We start from the raw sequence: 13,096 nt of genomic DNA, 5'->3' as shown, positions 1-13,096 counted from the left end.
AGAACAAGAGAAGCCGACAAACTATTTAAAAATAATGTAAACGTAACATAAATAAAAAGTTCATGTAGAAGTGGAAGGCTTTCGGGTCTTGAAAGACGATGAATGGTTGAATGCAGTGTTATCTAATTCGTGGTTGGCTTTGGATCACGGGATGGATATGGATCACAATTTGTTAATTTCACTGTTAATAATTTTTTTTTTTACAATTTGTTAACTTCTTCAAAATCGATTTTGAGATCATAATTCATGATGATATTTTTTTAGTTTGTTAATAAAATTTTTAATTTTTTCCATATGTTAAACAGTGAAAGTATAATATTTTTTAATATCTTTTTAGTTATTATAAAATTAAAGGATTAAAATTAAAATTAAATAAATTATCTATAACAGTGAAAGCACAATAACTGTTCTTCACTTGGGGTATGTGACATCTCTCTTTTATATAAATTTAAAATTAAATAAATTAAGTAATATTGGTTTAATGTTCCAATCGTACCTCAAGCTCTTCTGATCAATGTTGGTGATCAACTAGAGGTAATGACCGCAATAGTATGTTACCCCAACACATTGGACATGGATATGAAGAATTGTCTAAATGTATGGGAAAACTTCGAAAAAAATTAACATACCTTTGCCGTTCACATTCACCAGCACTCGCACAAGTCGAAGTAATTTAGTTACATGGTCCTGCCATGCTAATCTACCAACTACAAGTTCTCTGCTAAAAAATGACAATTTCTGCCACATAATTTTGATTCAGTAAATTAAGTAGAGATGTAATGATTAACAAGTGATTCCATGAACTACACCGAGTGGTAACAAACTCAGAGAGGGAGAGGATTGCTCTGGCTGTTTTCTGTGTTCCACATCTGGATCAAGTGATTCAAAGGGTGGAAGAGCTCGTCAATGAAAGTAATCCCAGATTATACAAGAACATGAAGGATTATGTCAGTCTCTACTTTCAATACTACCAGCAAGGAAGGAGACCTATATATGCAGCACTGCTTTCATGTTCATCACGTTTTTCTTTTAAGCTTGTTTTCAGAAGTGGCATCCTAAACATTGAGATTTGAAACCAATAATGAAATCTAAAGGAAATAAAGAAGCTTCACATTGATACCGAGGATAATTCAGATATGTTACTGCAGTTCCTATATCGTCTTTATTCAACACGAAACCGTTTTATCACAGATTATTCGCCTTTCTCAACAGAAATATGCAAAAAGAAAAACATGCAAAAGATGATGCTTAATCAAGCTCAAATGCAAGGGTGCATACTTATCTCCACTAGACTAAACTCTACCAAGCTTGAGTAGTCTAAGCCATATCAAAATAGCTACTACGCAAAAGAAGACCTCTTGTTCCTGCAGGCTGCAATGCTCAATAATCCATGCATTATCATTATATACAGGAATATTAGAGCGACAAAACAAAGTTAGACACGGTCAAAAAATCAAGATTCTTAATATAACAAAAAGTGATAATGGTAACAATACAGTTTTAACTCATTTCTATAAATTGGTCATCAATATCATGACGAACTCTTTACAAGGAAAACTTTTAATTTGCCATTTTGGCTTTTGAGAGGATATGGTCTCTAGAGTCAAAATGTGTTACAGACTAAATATACTTCAAACGAGAATTGGAAAAGAACCCAGAATCTGGGATCAATGGACCACTAGCTGATGTTTGTTTCCTCTTAAAATATCTTAAACAGCAGTCCACCATGGGTAGCAAAGAAGGGAGAAAAGACAAGTGATTCAACGGCCATTAGCTTGATGAGTATGTTGAGCGATGGCCTAGATGTATCCTTTAGAGGTTCTCCAATGGTGTCACCAATAACAGCTGCCTTATGTGGGTCTGATCCTTTGGGACCAAGAGTTCTTGCATGTTCTGACGCACCAGCCTACAACAATTAACAACAAAAACAAGAGCATAAATATAGAATAGTTACTTAGAAAAACGTCGATCATAAGATTAGATCACATGATATCAGTCAATTCAGAGATAGAAATACCTCGATATACTTCTTGTCATTATCCCAAGCACCCCCTGTGTTGGATGCAGATACAGCAATCTGGAAACATACCAGAACAGAAACAAACATTAAGATGAACCTTCTGTAAGAAAAAGTCTTGTGCCGTATTGTAAGAATTAAACATTCAATTTGAAATTATATAGACAATATCCAGATTTGTTAACATCACCTGTACGCCAGAGACAAGGGATCCAGCCAGGACACCAGAGAGAGTTTCGACACCGAAAAAGATCCCAACGATAACAGGTGTGAGCATAACAAGGGCACCAGGTGGGATCATTTCTTTGATAGAGGCATCAGTTGAGATCTTAACACAGGTAGCATAGTGTGGCTTAGCCGTGTCATCCATGAGACCTGGGATAGTGTTGAATTGTCTGAGCACTTCCTCAACCATTTTCAAAGCTGCACTTCCCACACTCTTCATGGTCACAGCCGAGAACCAGTAAGGAAGCATTGCCCCAGTAAGCAAACCAATGAAAACTTTAGGGGTCAATATATCAACTTTTGAAATTGCAGCACGGCTCACAAAGGCACCAAAGAGGGCAAGAGACACCAAGGCTGCTGAACCAATGGCGAAACCATGGAAAGATATGCAGAGGTTTCAAATGAACACCTATTAACCCACAACTGAAACAATAGCTGCTTCATGCCTACAAAAAAAAACTGCTTTAGAACTTGTTTTGCAGAACAAACATAGAGATTGCCATAAACCAAATAAATTAGAAAATCTAAGCCATGTACTAAGTGAAAACAAATCAAACCTTTCCGATAGCAGCGGTGGTGTTTCCTGCAGCATCAAGAGCATCAGTTCTGTCTCGTATTCTATGGCTCATGCCAGCCATCTCAGCAATGCCTCCCGCATTATCACTGATGGGACCATAAGCATCGATAGCCAATCCAGTAGCTATGGTGCTCAGCATTCCAAGGGCAGCAACAGAAATGCCATACATAGCCGCAAAGCTAAAACTAACAAAAATACTGATAGCAATAGCAAAAATAGGAATAATGCAAGACTTGTAACCCAATGCAAGCAGCAGTCCTGCAGGAATCAGCGACGTCTTGTACGGGGATGCAGGATAAAATAAAGTGTGTTAAAATCACCGATAACAAAGGATAACAAAAGCAGAAAATTAATGATATCAAGATGAGTAACCTGTATGCATTGCTAGTATAGTACTCAGTTACAAAACCAATAATTAGGCCAGCCCAAAGACCAACAGCAACACATAAGAATAGTTGCCTGCAGAAAGAACACAATGTTACTCATTCTAATGCAAGCGTTTGACTTTTGACATTTCTCAATAAAAGAAGCACACAGTTTACCAATTCTTCACAACTTTCTGGTCTCCGAAATTGAAAATGGTAAAGGAAGGCGGAAGAGCTACCCAACTAATAATTGCAATTCCAATAGTCTTGAGAACAGTGGAGATGATAAGTTGCCTCTTCAATGATGGCTCGATTCCTTAACAGCCTTGATCTCAAAGAAATCAGTTGCAAATAAGGTGGTGATTAAACAAATAATGATACCAACAGAATTGATGATGAGAGGATATAACATAGGAGTCAACTCATGATTGATGCCAAAAGAAGAGATGGAAGCAACAACAAGTGCAGCACAAGATGATTCAGCATAGGACCCAAAAGGTCAGATCCCATTCCAGCAATATCACCAACATTATCCCCAACATTGTCAGCAATCACCTGAAAACACAGAAGTAACTCAGATACAACCCTAGAAAAGTAACTACTACTCGGTGTCAAATCTCAAAAAAGCTACAACATATAATAGTAGATGCATGTCACGTACAGCTGGGTTTCTAGGGTCATCCTCAGGAATGTTCCTCTCCACCTTGCCTACAAGATCAGCACCACATCAGCAGCTTTGGTATAGATTCCTCCACCAACTCTGCCAAAAAGTGCCATGGATGAACCTCCAAGCCCATAACCAGTGATTGCCTCAAAAAGACCACCCCAGTCATCACCGTAGTAGAGCTTGAATACATTGATGGCAATGTAAAACACCAAAAGGCCATTTGCAGCAAGAAGAAAGCCCATTACAGCACCAGATCTAAAAGCAGTGATAAATGCCTTTCCAACTCCCTTTCTTGCCTCAAGGGTGGTTCTAGCATTAGCATAAGTAGCAATTTTCATCCCAAGAAAGCCAGAAACAACTGAAGTGACAGCACTGAGCAAGAAAGATATGGTGCTGAATGCAGCAGTGGCAAGGGCAGGATAGCACATCCTAGATAGGTCATATGTGCAAGGTTGGCTCTTCATGCTGAAACCCTCTACAGAGCCAAGGAAGAGGAAAATCAAGATTGCAAAAGCAATCATAAAGATGCCAACATACTGATACTCGGTGTAAAGAAATGAGGTTGCACGTGTAAACTCATAAATCAAAATATTAGCTAACTGGGAAGTCTTTCCAAAACTTACAATTAGAAAAGGTAGCAAACAGAACAACAAGATATAAACCAGAATTCTTTGTAGTAAAAGCATATTGTCACAAACATTGTCTATCGAATAAAGCTAGAGTGATCTTATTACCATCCTTGCTTCATTCTTTGACGCAAAGCAATAGAAACAAATTAAAAAGGAAACTTCATTTTGGAATATTAACATTTTGTTGATAGGAAATTAAAATATGTATTGAATCTAAATATATTTTTGCATTTTAACAACAGTTATATTTATTATAAATCTCAGAGAAAGCGGAAACAAACAAGAAAAACAGCTTAGTATGTTACAACCTTGGAAGCATGGATATGATTCAAAATCGGTTCACATTCAAAAAGTGAAACAAAGTGTAATTCATTCATGATAACAAAATTTTCCAGCAGTAAAAGAAAAAATAAGGAAGGAAACTACACAACTATTTCGGACAAAGTAATTAAATCATCCACTTCTATGTCCTTGTTAAGCAACACTTTGAGAGTATACGAATTGAAGAAGTATGGCCACTGGAAACTTAATACGTACACCTTACAAACTAAACAAATTGAAGAATTCAGGCCCCATAAAAATTAAACAAATTTAAGAGTTCAGGCCACTGGAAACTTTATTCAGGTCCCATATAAAGCAGGACTTCAGATCCAGTTCAACAAAAAGGATTGATTTCCTTAACAAACTTGGTTCCTGAACATTCAGTTTTCCATGGAACTCCAAATCTGCATATTAATTAGCAGAACACGTTTTCACACAGTAAGCAATAAGCATACAACACAATCATGAGAAAATGTCCGGTCTTTCAATGCCATCATGCCTTCTGCTACAACATCTAAAGGTTAAACCCAAAAGGAAAAAGGCCTAGATCCCAAATATGTTCTCAATGTGCAAACAGAAAATCAACACAACAACTTAAATGTATATTGATTGTGAGATATAATTAATAAATACACGTTGGTCCAGACTCGATTCCCCCATCACCCTACACTTTGATTTGAATAAACATTCATTGAAGCACTCACATATATATATATATATATATATATATATATATATATATATATATATATATATATATATATATATATATATATATATAAGGAAACATCCCAACATTTTATTTTAAAAAATCACTAAACTAAACTTTACATAGGAAAACATGATGAAACATAAAACCTCGTGCTCCAAAACTCTATCTTCAAAGTTCACATGACAACGCCAAAATAAAACAAGCCAAAATAAAACAAACCAAAAACTCCTACAATCAAACATAATGAGAAACTAAAGATCTAAACTTTCAGAACATAAAAAATCGAAAGAAAAAAAAAACAGAACCCAAATTTCCGAAGACCATATCGATTAAGTGATTCAGCATGAAAACCAAAAAACAACTTAAGAAAATGACCAAAGGGTTCCATTTTTTCAAAACCCCAGATAGCAAAGCCTTTAAAAAATAACAATCAAAGAGAGCAACGACCTTCAGAGACGACGTTTTGAATTTCAGCGCATTTAAGAACAACGTTATGGTCATTAAGTCCTTCTTCTTCTTCAATGAGGTAATCGGCGTAGCCGTTTTTGCCACCGGCACCGTTGTTGGGGGCGGAACCTAGAGAGAGCTTGACCTGGGAAACTAGAACCCATTGTACGAGAGAAAAGACAATTCCAATAACGGCACAAGCTGGAAATTGGAATCAGGATGTTGGTGCCGAGATCTGGCAAAATGGAGGCCACCGTGGTTAAGTTAACAACCTTCCAAAAGAAGCTAGAAAGTGAGAGAAACTTTGTTCAGTGAGAGGAAAACATGAGAGATTTTATAATTAAATACAGCATAGATAGTTTGTGGAGTAAAATGTGAAATGTCATTTTAAAAGCTTCGCTGCCCAGAAACATTGTGGAATGCCTGAACATAGATAATTTGTTAACTGTTTTTCACTTCGTAATTCAACTTCTTTTAATAAAAGTCTTATCATTTTCTATTTTTAATTTAAATCGATCGATTTTGCTCCTCCAACAATTAAAAAATATATATGAAGTTTTTATTTTGGTTTTGCAAGTCATTAGGGGAAACTGTAAGACATTTGAATCTGGTGACGTTTTTATATTGGTTTTGCAAGCCAATGTTTTAGCATTGAAGAGAATATACCTGATAGCTGGCTATTTGTCATTAGGTGAAAGGAAGAGCATTTTGTTCTGGTGGAGATCTTGCAGCTTTGGTACAGTATATTAGGGGAGGTATGGATTCTTTCATTCTTTTTGTGAATATCAGATAGTAGATCCTTTACTAAAAAGTTAATAAGTTACATTATTAGTTTGCATGTGGCCTTGCAAACTCACTTTGTTCCGTCAGCAGTATGTTTCCCAACCTAAAGTACTTGAGTTCAAAATATATCTGAGACAATGTAGATTTGTGTATCCTTTCTCTAGTAGAGGTAGCATGATTAGTTTAGGTAAAAGATTGTTTTTCCTGCTGTAAGAAAGTTTCTGATCCTACTAGTTCTTTAGAATAAGTAGGCAGTATGGATTCTCTTGCCTTATACCTTGGAAATTTCACTTCATTGTTTATAATTATTTTTACATCTTTTCACTTAATCAACAGAAATTACTCATGTTAGAAGCTGCATTATGTGCTGTGGATTCCAGTGATCCAGAAATGATTTCTCAATCATTGGCCAATACTCGGAGTGACCCTCACTGAAAGAGCAGAGTGTGTGCAATCGGTTAGTTTTCTATTAACAATGTATTTTCCTGCATAATTAGTTTGATATCTGTTCATTATCATTGGTTACATTACATGGCTGCAGATTAGATGTCATTGATATATGCTTCTCTCAAAAAACAGTTGAATAGATTTTATCTGCTCTTGTAAGTTGATAATTCGATTTCGTTTGTTATCAGAAACATTAATCTGATGGTCTCTTTCAATGTCTCTTGCATGAGTTTACAAAGTTCCCTGCAATTTGTGTACCATCATTCTTACACAGGAGAACGAGGCTGTTGATGGAAGTGATGGTTGGATCTCTACTACAATTCAAACACTGAAAAAGGCTTCACCTACAAGTCTTAAGATTTCTCTAAGATCAGTAAGTTGACGGATTCATATTGATTAGGACATGCCAATGAGTTTGATTTTCTCTTACAATATCAGAGTAGAGTAGGGAGACTCCAAGGTGTAGGTCCATGCCTCGTTCGTGAATATAGAATGACTTGCCATTTCTTGCGCAGAGAATTCAGCAAGGACTTTTTTGAGGTTCCAGCTGTCTCAAACTTATGCATTTTGGCTCGTTTTGTTTCACACCATTTCTTCAACCAATTGAAATCTATGGTACTTAACAGGGATGCAGGGCCATAATACTGGAAAAAGATAAGAAGCCAAAGGTTAGGATTCTCTCTTCAGACTCTTGAATCCTTAAATATCATCAAGTTTTGCCTTTTTCCTTTTGTTTTGCCAGTGGGAGCCAACGAAGTTGGAGCTTATCACTGGCACTCAAGTTGACAACTATTTCTCAAAGATGAAGAATGAAGATTGGGAAGATCTCAAGCTTCCTGCTGGATCCAAATTCACATATAATGGGCAATGATAAAAATAAAAAACAATAAAACAATAAGAGAAATCGCATAAATTTTGGTGGCACAAAAAGCTCGTATTTAGAAAATTTGCAGGATTTTAGTCAAATGTAAACTTGTAATATAAAAATACACATACATACATATATGTATATATTAATGCATGGATCATACTGAACAAACGCAAAATACAGTGACTAAATGTGAAAAATAATAAACAACAATCAGGGATTAAATCAAAAGGAAAACAGAATCACATACTCAAATAAAAAACAAAAGACAAATTGTTAGAACTGATACGACGAACTAAATACAAATATCATGGATAAAATGCATACTAACAATCATAGAAGCTAAATAGGTAAATAAAGGGACGAATCTGAAATAAATATAAAATAAATTACCGAAATTAATAGGAAATTAGTTCGAAAAGGGACAAAATCAGAGTCTATTCAGAATATTGGCGCATTAAATGCGTGATTAACCCACAACGCAAAAATGCACAGACCTCACTAATGGTGTTCAGATCTAATCCGATCCAAAAAAATAATCGAAAAACCGATCCAAAAAATTGATAACCGAAAAAAACCGAAACCGATTTAGTGTGTTTAGTTTAAAAAAACCATCGGTTCGGTTTTAGTTTAGAAATCTGGAACCGATCCAAACCGAACCAAAATTATAGTCTCTTACAATGAATGGTTATATACCACACATTGTGCTTCAATGCTTTGATATTTTGTCCCCCATCACTATCCAGGAAGTAATATTTCGAGTGGTTGCTGCAATTTTGCATCTTAGCAATATTGAATTTATAAAAGAAAATAAATCGACTCATCTATGCCCAAAGATGAAAAATTTTGGTTCTATCTACAAACTGATGCTAAACTATTAATGTGAGCAAATTTCACAAACTTGTATTTGTTAAAATATATATTCTCTTTGTAAGCTTCACAAGCTTGCATTTGTTAAAATATATATTCTCTTTGCTTTTGTTATACATATGTTGTTTTTTATGAAAAAAAAATCAAGAATTATTTTAAAAAATTAGAATCCAAAAACTGCATAAATCAAACCGAATGAAACCGTACTTAATTGGATCGGACCAGATCAATTTTTTTTAGAAACATCCAAACTGATCCAAACCGTAAACATTTATACTTTCAGATCATATGAATTTTTAACCAAAAATCGATCCAAACTGATCGCGAACACCCCTAAACCACACCACGAGTCAACCCGACATATAAGCAAAATGTTATATCTTGGTATTATCCTCCCTCTCAAAAAAAAACCCTCTCAAAAAAGCACTCTCCTGAAAGCTCTCCCTTCTTTCTTCCAAAGTAGAGGAAGGAGAATCGTCCCATTGGTTGTCGTGAATCGACGCCAATGACAAAAGAAAAAGCTTCTGACGACTTCATCCCAAGGCTTTGTCCTCGAAAACAACCCCAACCAACTAAAAATTAAACCTACACCCTAATCTAAGAGATTTCTACTGGGAAGGGTTTTTTGTTCTTCGACGAAGATGGCCTCAACAGAAAGAAAGGATGAATTGAGTGGCATGTGGGGCAGTTGTCCCCTTGGAATTTTTAAATGTTGGAAAAGTAATTGAATAAATTGAAGTTATTTATAAATTATTAATAATATGTCACGTCATTAATAGACTTAAATTTTTATTTAAAGTTACATTCATTCAATCATACATATTCAATAATTTCTTTATGAAAAGATTAAATCATTTAATCAAAAGTTTAAGGCTTTTGATCTTAACCCTTCAATCAATTTTCTCTTCCTTTATATAGACTAGTCGAGGCATCTTAAACACAACACAACACAAGTTAAGAACTTTAGAATAGAAAAACACTTAGAAAATTCTTTCCAAATTAGTTCTTTCCGATGATAGAGAAATACAAGATTATGTCCGACTGATCACTACGATTGTGCTTACTTTTGTGATCATTTGTTGTTGTATTTTGAGAGACCGGCGTCCAACGTGACTCAAAACATCGATGAGAGAACATATATGTCTTAAGAAAACTGTTTATACAAAACCCAACAAAATTCTACTTCTATTTATTCGGCTCTGCTCATCTGACTCAATGTCTATACACGAGTAATAAATTACGTTTCTATACTTTAATTCTTTATTTATTGTGCTTCATTCAATTTATATAATAATATTTATTTATTATTATTACTTTTTTTCTCGGATTAAAATTTTATCTAAAATTAAATTCTTTTATATTTAAATTTTTTTATATATTTTCTATCGATAATCTATTTCCGATGATTAAAATTTTATATGTATTTTCATGTTTCCGTAGCACAAACATCATATGTGCTGATTGTTAATCTTAATATAAGTAAATTATACAACTCAATATATTTGTTTAAAAATATAAATGTTTTTAATTAAATGAAAATAACTAACGCGTTTTAAATTAACTATAAAACTTCATCTCTCTCTCCAATGTTCTTGTAACATGAAAACATTTTATATTGATTTTATATTAATTAACGTTTTATATTGCTATGAATATTAACAGGGGTTATTTCCATCGATTAGTAAATCATTTTTAATAGTTTGGTAAATTATTTAATTGGCCACTTAACTATGACCACCATACTTTCAGTTTTATCAATATGACCACATAATTATTTAAGTGGGTTTCAATCAAGCCACCTGCTATTAACCTTTAATAGAATTACTTACGTGTCAGTTAACAAAATTGGTATAATTACATGTTTAACTACCACGTAAGCACTTTCATTAAATATTAACGACGGATGGCTTTATTGAAACTACTTAAATAGGTATGTGGTCATATTGACAAAATTGAAAGTATGGTGGTCATATACAATAATTCATAGTTAGGTCATTTGAGTAGTTTACCCTTAATAGTTATAGCTGCTTTAAATTATACAATATTGTTGTTTAAAATATTCAATAGCATACATAATTAATTAGTATTAAACCAATTTTATGATGGCAATCATGAATTTTAAATTACGTTAAAGGAGTTATAACTTTGAAATATTTTGAGCATTAAAAACAGTTTTATGTTAATTAAATGAAAGTAACTGACACGCTTTATATTAATTATAGGAAAAAATACTTTAGACACCATCAAACCTTACATGTTGACTTGTTTATAACACGGAACTTTTAATTTTGTCAATTATAATACTGAATTTTGATTTTCGCTTTACTTATGTCACTCCGCCGTCAACAACTAGAGGAATGATGACATAGCTAATGATAGATGATGTGGTCGCTACACCAAAACGACATAATTTTGATGCAGTTATTTTGATGCCCAAAAGACTCAAAACAACGTCATTTTATTTGAGAAATTTTGATAAAATGTTGTGTTTGGAGGAAATTATACATGAGACCTTTAGAATCAAAGGCTATAACATAACCACTAAGCTAACTTAAGTTATTGATATAATTTTTCAAATATAACATAAATATTATACAATTCAAATTATTTATAATTTATTAATATATCCAAAAATATTATTTATATATTAATATATGTTGAAAACATTTTGATATTTCGATATAACAAATTAAGTTAAATGAATTTTAAGATTTTCCAAAATGATTTTCTAAGTATATTCGATATAATTATTCGAATATCAAACATACTCAAATATTTCAAAAATCATTTTTATCCTTACTTAAGTGTAAAATTAAGTTTTAATCTTAAAACAATTTCAAAAATCTTTCAAAGTATTTCGAACCATTTCAAAGCCAAAAATTCCAGATTGCTCAGAGGGAACCGATTCCCCCAAGGGGTACCGATTCCCCCCTGAATGGTTTGGCTCTGAGATGTCCAGAATGCTCGGAGGGAACCGATTCCCCCATAGGGGGTACCGATTCCCCCCTATTCAACGGTCGAAAATATTTGAATTTTACACTTAGGGAACCGATTCCCTATGATGAGGAACCGATTCCCCCCACGCTCCAAGCTGTTTTATTAATTGCTTTCACACTAAAACGGCTATATTATCTTCATTAATTATCTCCAACGTTCAGAAGTGATTCAAGGTGTATTTAAACAAGTTCTGAAGCCCTTGATCAAAAAAAATCATAGAGAAACAAGAGAGAAAACATCAAACACCAAGTTTGTGCAAATCAAGCCAATTTTCCTTTCAATATTCATTTTGCTTTCAAGAACACCATTTGTGCTCATTTGTAATTATCTTTGAGTGTTCTTTTCTTGTTCTAAATTGTGCAAACATCTTACCTTGTGAGGTTTTCCTTGTAAGTTTGCAAATTTGTAATATTCTCTTTGGGAAAAGAGTGTTCTCAAGAATTGAGGTATATTCTTGAGGGTGTTGTAAGGTTATCTCTTTGGCCTCAAAAGAAAGAACAAATTAGTGAATTTGTTGGAAAATCCTTAGTGTTGATAGCTAAGGTAGTGGACGTAGACTTTGATTGAGAAAGTCGAACCACTCTAAATCGCTGTGCAAATCTTTTCAATTTTCTGCAAAAGCTTCCACCGAATTTTTAATTGCCAATTCACCCCCTCTTGGATAATTCCGTCGATCGATTAACTCAACAATTGGTATCAAGCCTAACTCATTGAAGGTTTAATCGCCTCTTGAGTCGATTCGGGAAGAGTTATATCGATTATCAAAGTCATCAATGGCCTCCACTTCAAACTTCAACTCCGGTCTCGATTCGATGCCCGTCAACAAGCCTCCTTTCTTCAATGGAGCTAACTATGCCTATTGGAAGAATAGAATGATGTAACTTCATTCAAGCAAGTGACATGGGAGCATAGAATGCTGTAGAAGAAGGATACATCAAACCTCTCACTCATCCAAGGTTGTGGAGTGAAGGAGAGAACAAGAATGTTCCAGCTCAACTCCAAAGCCATCCATATCATTTTTGTGCTCTTGGACCAGATGAATACGGAAGATTTATCGTGTACAACCGCCAAAGGAATATGGGACAAACTTCAAGTCACTCATAAAGTACCGATGAGGTAAGAAATCTAAAATTAGTATTCTAACGTATAGCTATGAAAATTTCAGGATGAA

The 13,096-nt window shown here is 34.1% G+C and overlaps 2 pseudogenes; one reads left to right on the top strand and one right to left on the bottom strand.

The window, feature by feature from the left end:
- Positions 1–1,443: 1,443 nt before the first annotated feature.
- LOC120202454 lies at positions 1,444–4,840 on the bottom strand (annotated as a pseudogene).
- A 1,957-nt stretch (positions 4,841–6,797) lies between these two features.
- On the top strand, positions 6,798–8,061 carry LOC120202453 (annotated as a pseudogene).
- The last annotated feature ends 5,035 nt before the right edge of the window (positions 8,062–13,096 follow it).

This window comes from Hibiscus syriacus, unplaced genomic scaffold (genome assembly GCF_006381635.1).
Source record: "Hibiscus syriacus cultivar Baekdansim isolate YM2019G1 unplaced genomic scaffold, ASM638163v2 tig00008788_pilon, whole genome shotgun sequence".
Classification (NCBI taxonomy): Eukaryota; Viridiplantae; Streptophyta; class Magnoliopsida; order Malvales; family Malvaceae; genus Hibiscus; species Hibiscus syriacus.
Note: the sequence above shows the minus strand (reverse complement) of the source record. Positions and strands in the feature narration are given on the sequence as shown.